Below are 16229 nucleotides of genomic sequence, written 5' to 3'. Positions count from 1 at the left end.
GACTTGCACTTGCTTTTATGCATTTTTGGCTCAAGATCTTACAATATGCATATACAGTACTTCATGTAAGATGTATTCACTGATTTATTAAAATCTGCATTAACTTCCCATGTGTGCTCACGTAATTTCCAGAGTGCTCATTTCTCATCAAGAATGCAGCATTATGTAGTTTATTGCACTCCGATTTTAACTTACAGCAGGAGCAACAACAAAAAAAGACAAAACATTATTTAAAAAAGTTTTAAATTACATTATACAATAATGGGAAAATGGCTACATTGCTTGCATTTTTGCCTATTACCTAGCTTTTGTTAGACTTGTTAATGGATATTTGATTTCACTGGCATTCATTCATTAAGCAGATGCTATCATAAAAAGTGATTTACAAATGTGGAATGCTACGAAAATTGTTAGCAACAGAGAACTAGAAAAAAAAAACTACAACTAGGACTATCAATAGAATAATTGATTCTGAATGATAAATGGTGTTAGCTATAAAAGTTTATGAATATAAAATATAATAAAATAAATATAAAATTGCCTTTAAAATGTTATTTTTTTCAATGCATTTTGATGCTTTTTTTTTATGAATGACAACATTATCAAAAAATATCCATGTTTGCCAAAAAAGACTATAAGTGCTGTATTATGCATGCAGGCCAATAGTTGGCAATGTCCCTTTGTAAAGAAACACTACTCACATGCGAACATACTGGATACGTAATATGCATGCTCATGACGTCACAGTTTTCATAAAGTCTACACAAAGACAAAGCAGGCATTGTTTTCAAAAACTTGCACTAGGAAACCCGTTTTCAACCATTTGCATTTTCAGGCCCCCAAAACACCACTGTCATGTAAATGAATAGCTAAAACACATAAAAAATTATGCTGTGTAAGTGTGCCTTAATTATTTTTCCAAATTATACTTTTGATCATTTGTTTTAAGTACAACAAAAATTGCTAATTTTTACATGGAAATGGAAATGTCAATAGATTATTTCAGTGATGTCAGTAATTATCAGGGAATTTCCAAAGTTATGTTTCAGAAACCCCCATTGGCTGGCATGACACATTAGAGCTCTGATTAGCCACAGTGTTTCCCACTGGCATTATGAGTGGTTAAGATTAATGTCTGTCATATAAGGCAGTTACAGTAGTAGTATCCCTGGACAAACAGACTATGGGAGTGTGAAATATGAGCCTATTTACAAAGGAAAGGCCCAGGGACTTAACATAAGCATCATGCTTCAGTCTCTGTTCACCTGGAGATCAGCCCCCAGCAGGGCTTTAACTAATACACCTGTCACCCCATTTCACACCCACACGTGCGCCTAAACCCACACACATAGTCTAACTACGTGTCTGTATCTTTTTCCTTTTGTTTTCTCATTCTTTCATGAACAAAGACCTGTGCACCTGGTCTAGGAAAACTCTGACTCTAATTAAGATTCCACATCTGCTATCCAGAAGTGAGATGTGAAGTCACTGACTTGACACCGCAAACGAATACTGAATCATGCACCTGTACGTGTCAAGAAAGGAGAAAACACGCTCGATGTGTCTGATTGAAATATTGGACAAAAGGTGCAGTCACATTAGCGAAATTTTGCTGACAAAAAGGTCCATTGTCAGTAACGTTGGGTAAGTTACTCAAAAAAAGTAATCCACTACAAATGACTAATTACTTCTTTACAATTGTAATTTGATTACATTACTGATTGCTGAATTTAAAAAGTAATCAGATTACTAATTACTTTACTTTCAAGTTACTTTCAAGTTTAATTTACTTTTCAAGTTATCAAACCTAAAAAATACACTACAAAGTGAAACTTAGTCCTTTCATTAATTCAATATTGACTGAAAAATTACAGAAGTATTAAAACAGCAACTTGAGCCATTTCTTGCTTTTTTTCCCTGATAACAGCAAAAAGAACTTGATGTTTCATAATTTTTTTATCGTACAGATAAGAGTAATAAATCATTTGAAACTGTAAAAGGTCTGCTTTTATTTCTATACACTCGCAATATCAGTAAAACTTTTTTTGTTGTTTTTTTGCTTTTGTAAGATAAAGAAAACAAATAGGGTGTGCTTTCTGCATTCTCAGTCTCCGGTGCCTATCTTCCTGAAACTAACGAAAACACAGCAAATAAGTTGACACCATGCGAGAAATATATCTAAAGAAAGCTTGAAGTGTCTATTTTTAAATGAAGTAAGCAAAAACAAATATTCTCTGATAAAATAATCTTTATGAAACCAACGCGAGGTATAGTCCTGAGCTCACCTATAATGTGAACGCCCACATTGCCTCCGTAAACAAAGAAAGATTCATCAAGTTCATCTTGGCTACTTTTCGTTTTTGGAAGAAGATGCGCTTTGCGGAATAAGTCTTGAATTTACCTCAGAAGATGTAGAATCAAGTGCAACATTTTGAAATATGATAGGCAACCTTTAATTGCATCTGAATGTTGTAGAACTCATCTGCATTTTAGCTCGCAATCTCTGGCGATTTATTAAAGGGCATACTGATACGCAAAAGGATTTTTAATTCATATTTTTGAACACTGCACTTGTAACTTAAGTAACACAATTTTATTGACATTAGTAACTGTAATCAAATTACATAAATTTAAAATGTAACGCATTACATTACTTCGTTACCAGGAAAAGTACTCTGTAACGCATTATACCCAACTCTGATCAGCACAGCTCTCACAGAAGTCAATTTGGTGCATTTTTTGTCACCAACTGAAACAGTTATGAAATTTGCATGGGAAAGCTTTCGCCCTCTCATGAAATTCCAGATCATGTGAATTTCCCTTGAAATGACTGCAGTGCAGTCACATAGCTAAACTAAATTTTGCAGGCTAAAAAAGTTCAGAAGTGCCAATAGTGTAGATGTATGAAGCACAGCTCACACAGAGGTCACATTCAAACCAAGCAACTATCTGTTGGTCAATGTGTAGAATTTGTATGACCAACTGAACTTGTTACAAAATCTGTTATGGGAAATCTTTTGGCCTCACGTGAAATTCCAAGTTTTATTCATTTCTTTTGAAATGGCTGGATTGTGCCCCTGAAAATTCGATAAACAATGGTAAATGTGACCATACCTTAAAGGATTTCAGCCATGAAATGTGCGGTCAAAATAGCAAAAGTTTTGTGAAATTTTGCGGGGAAAAAATTGAGTGTCTGTTTACACTAAGTTCAAATAGCCTGCCTTGTTGGCAGAGGCTATTTACACTAACTTCGCCCACCAACAGCAGCTCCAGTGGCGCATCACAGTTATTTTCGACGTGATTGACCTGAGTTCGAATCCGCTTTTTGCCAAATGAGTTCTTCTCCCTTTTCACATCACATATCACATCAGAAAGGCATTTATTTTCAATAAAAATGAAGGAAATAACCGAAAAGTAGAAAATAACATGATCCATGTGTTTATCGGTTAAAGGGTTAGTTCACCCAAAAATTAAAATTAGCCCATAAATTACTCACCCTCAAGTCATCCTAGGTGTATATGACTTTCTTCTTTCAGACGAATCCAGTCGGAGTTATATTAAAAATTGTCTTTGATCTTTCAAGCTGTTTAATGGCACTCAGCGGGTGTTGCAGTGCATCAGTCCAAAAGAAGTTAAATAAAAAGCGCCCATCCATAATAAAAAGTGTTACACACAGCTCCGGGGGGTGAGCAAAGGCCTCCTGTAGCGAATCGATGCATTTTTGCAAAATTCCAGATCGTGTGGATTGCTATTACTGGATTTCGTTTGCAAAAATTTGTTGAGTAAAGGTGGAGGCACATTCACTCTTGCTCCGCAAAATTTTGAATGCAAAATCCAGTAATTCCAATAAGAAACAGTGCGATTGGAAGTTTCGCACTAGGGCAAAAAAAGTTCCACACATGGATTTTGCTCATGTTGAAGTTGGTCATGCAAATTTGCAGTGTTGAAAACAGAAAGCTGCTTGGTTTTACAGTGACTTCTGTATCCCCTGTGCTGATATATAGGACCTACATTTTGTGACAGCACCTTAATTGTAAATGTGATGGCAACTTAATAAGGTTAAAGGTAGAATTTAAAAAATAATGTCAGCCGTAATTTTTTGATAGCTTTATAGTGCGAAATCAAACGCCCACTCCAACTTCTCCTTCCACTTCAAATAGTGGCTCTCCATTGAAATCACACACTTAATTTACAGCCCTCAGAGTTCTATACTAATTACACCTCATATCAAAAGGCACGAGGGCTGACATGTCCTACAAAGAGCCTGATTAAAGCCTCACATAAACACACGTGTATCCTCGCACGATTTATTAGGCGGAGGACTGAACGGATATTTTACCTCAGAAGATAGCATCTCTACACTTAATGACCCACTGAACAATCGCGCACACACACACAGCGCGTGGAGGAATGGCAGGTTTTCATAGCACATCCTGTGGGCTCTTTGACTGGCATGGAGGAATGAGACAGGTTCTCCACTAACAAGCCAACTTTTTTTATTTCCTCTCCTGTCAGATGGCTCTAATATTAATCCGTGGTTCTATGAGACAGGAAACTTCTAGCATGCAATTTCCGTCTGTTTCTTACAAAGGAGATATCGTATTGATCAGCGGATGTCTCAGAGCGTGCACGTGGGCATGCGCATGCGTGTATTATATATTACGTGCACGTCCCTGTCAAGGACGTACTTCAAACAGGAGGCCTGTCAGTCAACTGGTGGCTGGATTCAATTGAAGAATGTGTTTGGAGCCATTTCCCTTCCTCCCAACCTGCAAACACACACACACACTCAAATGAATCCACACCACCCACCAGTACCTGCTGAATCCATCCATCAGCACAGCTTTGTTTGCTTGCTCTGTAAAATATGTGAATTCCAGCTCTGTATTTGTTATTGTTGGTTTAAGCTTCACTTGCATGTGGCGTTTTATCCTTAACCCTAGTAAACATGCAGAATTGGATTTGGTACCTGAGGCAGGACAAAAGAGATGAACGGATAAGATGGGTTTAAATTAGGGCTGTTTAATTGAATTAATTATGTGGTATGCTGATTATTTAATCCAGTCATTTACATGTATAAATATTTGCTGGGGAAATTATTTCATAAATTATTGTGGCATTAAAAAATGGCTTATGTATTGTCAATATAATATGATATCATTTTTTTATTTACATTTTTGGTCTGTATATACATGTAGATTGAAATCTTTCATCATGAATTTAAGATGTTTTAAGTCAAATGTAAAAATTACTTTCACTTTTGAAAGCATCTGCATTCTTTTTCATTCTTTTTCATTCTGTTGTGCTCTATTCAGATGTTTTTGAATGTAAGGTGGTGTCTTCTGTGAATAGTGATTTGCTTTGTCAAAGCAACTTAAAAGTCATTTTTTCAACAAGAGCTGGCATTTTCTGGCATGATTTTCTCCCCCCAAACCAGTTAAGCACAAGCACCACCCCTGACTCCATTCTAAAGATGGCATTGGCCAAGACACTTACAATGCTGATAGCCTACGATTCTGAAAAAAAAAAAAAAATACTAAGCCCTAACCCTACCCTAAACCCTAACCTTAACCTTGCTATAGCACGGTAGCACATTGCAATAGATTGCATTACTGTTTATCACGATTGTATCTATGATTTTTTCTTTCTTGAAAGGTGACTGGGTGATTGATTTAACCAATAAAATCCATTGTGGGGAAGGGTTTGTGCTTAACTGCTTTGGGGAAAATCACACACATCAGTGACCTTTGGCAACACTGAATATGACTAATGACAAATTATTATTGTTATCGTCTTAGAAATTATTAGCTTAATTTAAATGAGCAGCAATTCAGTGTGGCAGCTACTAATGTTAGTGAAGCTCATCAGCAAGATGATTTCACTCTTCTATATGATTTTGATGTCTATAAGAAAAAATTTTGCATGGAAAACTGTCAAATTACTGTCTTTCTGACTGAGTTTGATGCGTGCATTCATAATTGCTTGTCTAGTTAATGATATGATGTATTTGCACTGCTGCAAGTTAAAGCTAATTCTTTCTATATTTTTTTACCAGCAATACATCTCATTTGTGATCAGATTTTCAAAGCCTATTTTTTTATATATATATATATATAAAGAATTAATCACACTAAATTAACACATTAAATTGACAGTCCTAGTGTAAAATCGTATCTTTTTCAGTGGCTGAGAATGATCGCAAATGAACCGACGAAAGAAAGCCATAAATTCATGAACACTGACTAAATATTTAATTTATCCTTTAGAAAACAATTGTATAAGCGGTTTGAATACTATGCAATCCAAATGTGTTTTGAAGATCTCATAGCTTACATGTCTGTGAGAGAAGTCGCACAAGAAAGAATGGGATTTTAGCTGACACCTGCACTGATACTATGTTGCTCTTTTGGGCCTGGAACATGTTCTGTGGATAAAAATAATGATACTGAATAATCACTTGATATATTTTGACATAGGATAGTTGGCAGTCTGCCACCCTCACAAAAAGAACACAATGCCAATTAATGAGGAGACCATGGCGGAAGAATTAGGTATTATTGAGAAGGTTTAAGGTAGAGAACACCTGCAAATACAATAACTGATTGCAATGATTTCATTGAGATCAACTGTAGAAGTGTCAATTGCAGGAATATCGGCTTTGCTTTTTCCAACAATAAAGTTTAATTTAGTCTTCTGGAACTCTGCGTCTTGAGTGATTCTTCAAAGAGAGAGCCAAGTTGCTCCACTAGAACACAAGCATGCTTTTGTGTAATTGTCTAAAGTTTGTGTTGGTATGTGGGGGTGAAACAGAGAGGGGATGATTGAGCTAATGATGTACTGTGAGAATCCAGCGCAGTGAATCATTAACGTATCAGTAATACATGACTGTATGTAATGACCTTGCCACATGGAGAGGGAGAGAGAGAGAGAGAGAGAGAGAGAGAGAGCTGGTCAGAGACAGCACTGAATCATCAGCATCACTGCCCGCAAACAACTCATACCGCTAATAAATAGCTTTTATAATCACACCTCCCTCCCCCTCGCTCTCTCTCCATCTATTTTTCCATTCTGTTGTTTTTGTTGGCTTCTTTCCTTCGGTCATGCTCTACGCTATCTAGCCGCAGCAAAGCGCGGGAGTATTTCCGGTGCTCTCGGGCTCTAAGGGATAATGTTCTGCATCACAGAGACTCCAGATGCAGGAAGTGCAGGTGGCTCTCCGGCGGTGGTGATTGATTTCCATGCGCAGAGAAAGCAGCTCATATTCCCTGATGTGCCCTGACAGGACTTCCTAAACACCCCCTACACACACAAACGTGCACACACACACATACATTTTAATCTGTGAGAGATGCGTTTAGCGGAGCGAATCTGTCACCTCCACCACTTCATCATCATCTTCTTCCTCCCAATGGTGAAGATCAAGTAGTTCTACCACACCTGCAGACTAGACTTGAATGCTGTACAGATACTAAAATATCTTGTCTGATAGCATGTTTGTACAATTTGAAAAATATCCTGGTCACTGGTTTAACATATAAAATTAAATTTTTGAGATTATATGTGTTTCATTTGGCAATTTATCTATAAATCAAATCCAGATGAGATGTTAAACAAAAGTTTAGTAATTTGCACTAATTAGTACATATTTTATTCATTAACAAGTATGAAATTGTGTGCAGGAATTAATGAAAAGACTATAAATAAAGCACAAACGTACATAAAACTACCATTTAACAGTTTTGGGTTGGCGAGACTTTTATTTTTTTGTAAAAAAATATCTTATTCTCACCAAGGCTGCATTTATTTGATAAAAATGCGGTAAAAAAAACTGCAATATTGTGAAATATTATTACAATTTTAAAATAACTGTTTTCTTTTTTAATATATTTTAAAATGGAATTTATTCTTTTGATTTTCGGCAACCACTGTACTACTCTTTAATGTCACATGGTCCTTCAGAAATCATTCTGAATATGCTGATTTGATGTTTAAGAAACATTTATTAGTATCAATGTTAAAGGGATAGTTCACCCAAAAATGAAAATTTGATGTTTATCTGCTTACCCCCAGGGCATCCAAGATGTAGGTGACTTTGTTTCTTCAGTAGAACACAAATGATGATTTTTAACTCCAACTGTTGCAGTCTATCAGTCGTATAATGCATGGCAATGGTAACAAATCTATGAGAGTAAAAAAAACATGCACAGACAAATCCAAATTAAACCCTGCGGCTCGTGACGACACATTGATGTCCTAAGACACGAAACCGAACAGTATTTATATCATTTTTTACCTCTAATACACCACTATGTCCAACTGCCTTGAGCGCGCACACGGCATCCAGTGCGTGAGATGTGTACGCGCTCTGGCATAGTTTACGTTAATGGGTGTGTTGATATCCAGCCGAAGAGCAATCAACCATAACTTCAGGCGAGCAGGCTCAGAAGTTGGGAATACGTGGAAAGTCACCACTCCCGAATGAGTTTGCGCGAGAGAACGTAATCTTTTAGTTTTAAGTCGGTTTGAACAATCCGGATAAGTGCAAGTAAGTACCATTTTGATTAGCCGTCGTACCTACAATGTTTGTGCACTGTGTAAATGAGTGACGTATATGCGCGAGAGATCACTTCCGGCACTTGCGTAAACTACGCTAGAGCGCGTACACACCTCACGCACCGGATGCCGTGCGCGCGCTCAAGACAGTTGGACATAGTGGTGTATTAGAGGTAAAAAATTATGATAAATACTGTTCGGTTTCTCACACAAACCGATCGTTTCGTGTCTTAGGACATCAATGTGTTGTCACGAGCCGCAGGGTTTAATTTGGATTTGTCTGTGCATGTTTTTTTTACTCTCATAGATTTTGTTACCATTGCCATGCATTATACGACTGATAGACTGCAACGGCTGGAGTTAAAAATCATCAAATGTGTTCTACTGAAGAAACAAAGTCACCTACATCTTGGATGCCCTGGGGGTAAGCAGATAAACATAACATTTTCATTTTTGGGTGAACTATCCCTTTAAAACAGTTGTGCTTGATTGTTGTGCAAAATTTATTTGAAATAGAAATGTTTTGTAACAATAAGTCTTTATAGTCACTTTTGATCAATTTAATTCTTCCTTGCTGAATTTATTTCTTTAAAAAAAACATACCATCTATGTACTGGATGCTATTACATATATACTGTATACAGTGTATATTCCACAACAATTCAATAAAATTGAGCAATGCAACAGTTACACATTATTTTCTTTTCTTAAAAAGGAACTGTTAATGGGTAAGTACATTGCGTACAAAAATAAATAAATAAAATACATTATAAGATTAATCACAAATTACTGACATCAGATTGCTGAATCTAGTGACAATCTCATTTCATCAGTCACCAGAGGCTGTTTATATGCTGCCTAAAGTATCGATTTAGTACCCTGAATCAGTACCAGAGCCAAAAATGTTGGTATTGATCCAAGCAGTTAGCATCTCCGCGGGCACTGACTGAGCTTCATTTTCCTTGTGTTTGCAGAACTTTGGCAAATCGTTTGCATCTTAATGAGAGGGCTCTATCAACGTATTAATGATGTCAAATTCAGTTAATAATTTTAAATGCCAGAACCGGCATATAAATGTGAGCATGATTATTTTTATAGCACTGAGAGATGTTTTTCCAGACCTGTTGTTATGGGGCTTTGGTTTTAAATAGGAAACAGGTGGTTCATAATTACACAAATAAAAGATCATTGTTCTAATTGTTATTCATCCAATTATGTACAAAATGTGATTTGATGACACGTGATGCTATGATACGAGGGAATGTGGTATTCAAAGCAGCTGGAACTGAAATAGTAAAAATTATCAAGATTCAGCTTGACTCTTTCCAATTGTAAACATTATATGGAAACACATTGTTCAATGTATTTTTGGCTCAAGTCTCTATAGACCACATGCAATATTTATAATGCTGTACAACAGATACGTGGTGCTTTATGCAATCAGAAATCAGTGGCGCTCAGTAGAGTAGATACCACATGAAAATGATATATAACAGACACAAGATAACCATGAATAATATGGAATATTTACTAAATAATGCATGATGCGGAAGGGTCGCTTCATCTCTTGGCTTGCATTACACATCTTGCATTTCTCCTGTGGAGGCGTGTGAATTATTGGGAATGTATATGTAATGTACCATGTGTATGTGGTTTGAATCTCATCTTCACGTTGAGACACCAGGTGCTATGACCCGACATCATAACAGTGTTGTGGAAGCAACTATTGTAACTGTAGTGTGGCAGCACCTATATAAATGCATCACCTGCAAATGATAAATTCTGCAATTAGAGCATTTATTCAACACACACACACACACACACGCACACAAAACTGAAGACCCCTTGAAATAATTTGATGAGCACAATTTTCAGTCCTTTCTCAATGTGTTTTCTATTTGAACAAGTACTATGTTGGGTAGGAACATTAAAGAAGTCATCTATCTGTCTGTTTGTCTTGTTCGTTTATTAGATTTTAAAAATAAAATTAAGTCACAGCTATGAAACATCAGCATATTAGAATAATTTTTGAATGGAGTAATAGCTGTTGAAAATTCAGCCATCACAAAGAAATGTTTCAGAAACATTACTTACTGACCATAAACTTTTGAGTCAAAAGCATTGTGCAAAATTGCAGCTTTAACTAAATTTATTTGAAAAGTGAATCTGTGGAATTTATTTATAAACCGTGCAAATAAATCAAAGCACCAAAATTAATCAGGCTTCCCAATGCTATCTATGTTAGAGAAGACAGAACTTGTTTGATTGTTACCTCTGCTTGTAGTAAAACTGTGGGCACAAAAAAAATGTGGAAAAATACAGCACAACACTGATACTTTATGGGAAAAGTAGCTTGTTAAACAGCTGAGCTACTGTCATGCTCCTGAAAAAGTTTGATGCTACTTTTAGCCACTTACTCCCCAACACTGCATCATGACCCTCCTTGCTCTGCTATTATATGTGTCTAAAAAAACAGGAAGGATGAGGAATTTTGTCCTTCTAACTCTTCTGACCACAAAACTACTTCAGAATTAACAAATGGGTATGAAACCAAGGGACATGAAAAATCCTTCCTCAATACAAAACCCAAAACATCAAGGTTTAGTGACAGCAGAGAAAGAAAAAAAATGTGGCATTAGAGCGAAAGAAAATGTAAGAGAGAGAGAGAGCGAGAGTAAGAGAACGTGTGTACTGTAACAATAGACCCCTGCAGAAATGATTTAAGGGAGTATAATGGAAGTGACCGATTGCATAGAACACACATACTCAAACTGCGAATCTTTCTTTCATTCTCTCCTCCCAACATGGGTGTACGCTCGCACATAGAGTCGAGATGCATTTCTGACTCGGACTTTAATGCAGGGGCCATTACTCAACCTTCTGAATACCCTCATGCATAATGTATAAACCGAGAGGTGATTCCTGTTCCAATTCATTTATTATTGCACTTAGAGCCAAATCCTACTGTAATTTCATTTTCAAAGTGAATCATATTCTTGCACTGCAGAAATATTTAGACTGATATCAGTAGACCTTTGAATCAATCATATCTCAGAATCGCCTAGAGTGCTCACGCTCGTAGCCTCATATTAATGAGTCTACTTATAGCAGCTGCACTGCCTCCAAATCCGCAATAAACTCCACGAAATAAATCACATTGAATATTACTTATTTCATTTTGACCACAGCTGTAGCATTTCTCTGCAATATAGCTTTGCTTTCCAGATGGTTAGAGGCTTGATGTAGGTAAATATCTAATATTCAGTTTTCTCTGGCGGTTCCCAACATGCCACCTCATTCGTCTGGGTTATGTCACTGTCTGCTTCTGTCTGCCAGTGTTGGGACCAACAAACAAAGTTGGTCCCAACTTTTACCAATGAGTAGCATGGTGGCCAAGCACTATACAGCTCTGTTTTAATGTCTGAGCCCACAGATTAATCAAACTTCTATTTTTTTCCCCCTTTTTTCAGACAATCCTCTCTTTATGTAGTGTTGGAAGATCCTATTAATTCTACTGAACCTGTTTGTTCTAAAAAAGTGTGCTGTAGTAATGATGCATTTTTGTAAGCATCACCCTGGTTTCCTCAAAAACAAAAACAAATATTGATTGGCTTTTGGATTATTGCAGTAAATAAGCTCTGTGACCAGCAAAAGCTTTTTTACATGTTTTATTCATCATAAAAATATTCACAAATGAGCACAGCTTGTATGAATTTTGAAGCCTAAATGCATTCACAAGAATTATAACGATAGCATGCAGTCGCATAACTTAAAGGGGTCATATGATGAAATTTCAAAACTTCCTTTCTCTTTGGAGTGTTACAAGCTGTTCGTGAATAGATAAGATCCCTAAAGTTCCCTTAAACCCCAGTGTCTCGTTCCCTACTCAAGGAACCATGGTTACATAAGTAACCCGAGACGATATTCTTTATAAAAGTTAAGACTCTACCACGCCCTCCTAAAACGCCTCGTTTAAACATGGCCCCACATGTCTACGTCACGATGTGGGAAGATTTGCATAACACCGCCCAAATGTTCACGCAAAGAAAGAAGATGAAACTTTTATTCTCGCTGTAGTATTGTTGCTGCCGCCGCCGCCATGTCGTGGAGACACTGGGCCTCATTTATCAATCTAACGTAGAAACGAACGCAGATCTGTGCGCACAAATCAACTTACGACAGAGTTCACGTGTGATTTATTAAAACATTCGTATGCCGCCAATCTCATCATACGAATGATCGTATGTTGATAAATATGGTGCCAGAAAACAATCGTCATTTGAATATCACTCCCCTAAAAACACCCAGGTTTTGAAGCCTCGCCCCAAGAGTTTATGACACGCAGAAATGAAACCCGGCCAAAAAGAGGAAGTAATCTCCATATTGATAAATTCCACGTTTTGCGTTGAAACGACCGTACGCCCAATTTTCTGTCGTACGTTCGTTTCGTAAATGAGGCCCACTGTGTGTTTCGTTGTGAAAGTGAAATTACTTTGTTTGGCCTTCCAAAAGAGGACACAACTAGAAATCAGTGGTTAAGTTGTATTTACAACACTGTTCCAGAACAGTTCAAACCAAATATTCGTGTGTGTGCAACGCATTTAACGGAGGACTGTTTCCTGAACCTTCAATGCCGGCTGTTCTGACTCACAACCTGCAAGTATGTTTTCATATTTAAAGAATTTGCCACTGATGATTCAAACGCGAGTTTTGAGCAGTGTAGAGTAGCGCTTGTTGTTTGCCGCTTCTCCGATCACAAATGCAGACAAATGGTTTTATGTTTACACCGCACAATACGCAACGCAACGCAACGCAACGCAACGCGTAAAAAGACAGTATAAGTCATTATAATCAGTAATTATGTCCCCACTGGATGCAACAAATTCCTCGTTTATAATGAGTTTTAATGTTTTTGTCTCGTCGCTCCGGGACACGGCATCACAGTATGGTAAGGGGCATAACATTTCCGTCACTCACTTTAGGTATTCGGCCATTCACAACGCACTGGATAGCTGGCCAATCAGAGCACACCTCGCTTTTCAGAACGATGAGCTTTGTAAAAATCAACGCGTTTCAGAAAGGCGGGGCATAGAGGAGAAACAATAATGTACAGTATGTGGAAAATAATGTGTTTTGTTTTAACCTTAAACCACATAAACACATTTCATTACACCAAATACACAAAATAATGTTCTTTTTAGCAACGTCATATCACCCCTTTAATTTCGCCACTGTTAAACTTCTGGCAACACTTTTATTCTTAAATAAATAACTAAATAAATTACTGAGGGTTTGAGTCAGAATAGTTTGCAATTGCACAATTATAAACGCAACGAGGCTATGAAAGCAGATTAGTGAGCAGATGAGTTTACCTGTTCGGCATGATGACGTTTATTATCCCCGAAACCTTGTCACACTTGTTAGCGACTGCCTTTTTCATGACAAGTAAAAGCTTTTAAAAAATCACAAAGTGGCTGGTTATTTTATGTTAAGCAAAGACCTTATTTCAGGCATTTAACCAAAAACCCATTCAAAACACACACACACACACAATTGACTTCAGGACGATGGAACTGAAAGAGCTAAAATGCTAACTCATTTCTGGGTTCCCTTTCATTCTAGTGAAATGGCACATTTTGAATGGTTCTCTTTCATGCTCTTTCATGATAGTCCAATTTGTTCAGTTAAATGGGTTTGTTCTGAGTGGTTCTTTCTTGTGTGTTGGAAAGTCTGAAATGTCTGTTCATTCAAAAGCATTGGTTTAAATGTTCATCTCTCTCATATGTATTGCTAAAAAAGTACACTTCATTGTAGTGAATCAATTTGTTGTAATTGGTCTTCCCCCATATTAAAAGTTGGAGAATTCAATTCATTCTAGTGAATCGGTTTGTTCAGATGGTTCAGATAGATTTAAACATTCTGTTCTTTTTTGCAAACATACTTTGCAAAAATGTCACTGCAGATATTCTATGCAACTTAAAAGTACGTAAAGCTCAATTATACAATAATTTTAACAAATAAGCACAATTCAACTTGCCATACCAAACAAGACCACAGGGAGACGTCAAAGGACTGCATATAAACTATGGATCCATTCAGGATCACTAAACACACCAAAAAATATAAATGAAAAATAAAAAACATTATGAATGTGTGGAACCTCAGAGATCTGAAGGCAGCAGTGAATAGTTCTTCTGTTAGAACGCATTCTGTGTTTGGAGTATCTGATGCCGATATGTAGGCTACATAAACACCACTGATCCTCACAAACTTCTCCAAAACGAGCATCCATTATAAAACACTCGCTATATACAACTATGTGAATATACTGAACTGTGTTCAAGCAGAAATGTTATAGTGATCAGTGCGCCGAGAGCGCACATACACGGTTCATTTGCGCATCAATAATAACAGACACACGCGTGACTAATCTGTCACTAATCATCTTTACCTTGATTACAGTCGTCATCCATCAAAACTTTACTAACGTGACCCTGGCTTGATTTATCCATCTGTAGTTTGCGTATCATATGATCATACAGCAGATTTGAGCCGCAGTTCAGACAGTAGGCTATTTCACACAGCGTGATGAGAAACACCTAAAGCTGCTCCGAAACACAGAATATATCACTGAATACGTAGAGAAGTGGTGCTGTTATTTATTTCTTTATATATATATTAAAATAATTTAACATATTAATCATAAAATAGTCTAAGTGAATTTATTATATTTTAGTTTTAAGCTATATATAAATGTAATGCAACTACATCAGTAGGCCTATGGATTATTCCACTGTATGTAGTAGTTTTTATGAACCTAAAAAAATGTTTAAGATTTATAGCTAAAAATATACTGTACTCCTAAGTAACTTGTTAGCTACTTTTTGTTTGTAGCGTTTTCCTGCCTCAAATTATGATTAGCTAGTTTCAAAGTAGCTCCCCCAACACCGCTGTCTACACAGCTTATTGTTTGAATGATTTCCTGCAGAACCCTCATGTTAAAAAGACATTTATCAATGCAAACTTCCTAATACTTATTATCAGCAGCTCTTTGGAGAGCAGGAATATTGATCACAAAATGTCTTGTAGACTCCATTGGGCGCAAATTGTGAACCAGTATTGATTGCTTTGCTTGAATATCAATTGTACTGACCTTAACCCATCCTAAGCACCCTCCTTCCCTCAATAAAAAGTGAAGCATCCTTATGTTGATGCAGCATTTAAACACAAGGAAACACAGTTGAGACAGAGTCGGTGGCTGGCAATAAATGAGCAAAGGCAAAGTTCATCCACAATCGTTCTGTCAGTAAGGTGTTGCAATACGCCTCTCTAAATTAGATTCAAGATTTCACTCAAAGAAACGGCTCTAGCTCTGAATAAAACTTCCTTTTCACAACTTTTGGTACTTCGATAAAGCAGCAGAAAAAGACCAAATTCAGGGAGATGGAGGGAAAAGAATGCCTCCGCGATTGGGGCTGTCATCTTCAATCTATGACGAGGGAAATGAATTTACAAGGCAGTGGATGGAGTTGCAAGCTTTGTCCGAAAGAGCTGTGTCTGGAATAGTAATAGAGATATTCACATATTTTCTTTCTTTCTTTCTTTTTTTCTTTTTTTACTTGTTAAGTTTTTAAGTTGTTTTTCTCATCATTAACTGACCTCAACAAATTTTTTTC

Source organism: Sinocyclocheilus grahami, unplaced genomic scaffold, assembly GCF_001515645.1.
Source record: "Sinocyclocheilus grahami isolate Dianchi unplaced genomic scaffold, SAMN03320097.WGS_v1.1 scaffold754.1, whole genome shotgun sequence".
In the NCBI taxonomy this organism is placed as follows: domain Eukaryota; kingdom Metazoa; phylum Chordata; class Actinopteri; order Cypriniformes; family Cyprinidae; genus Sinocyclocheilus; species Sinocyclocheilus grahami.
Note: the sequence above shows the minus strand (reverse complement) of the source record.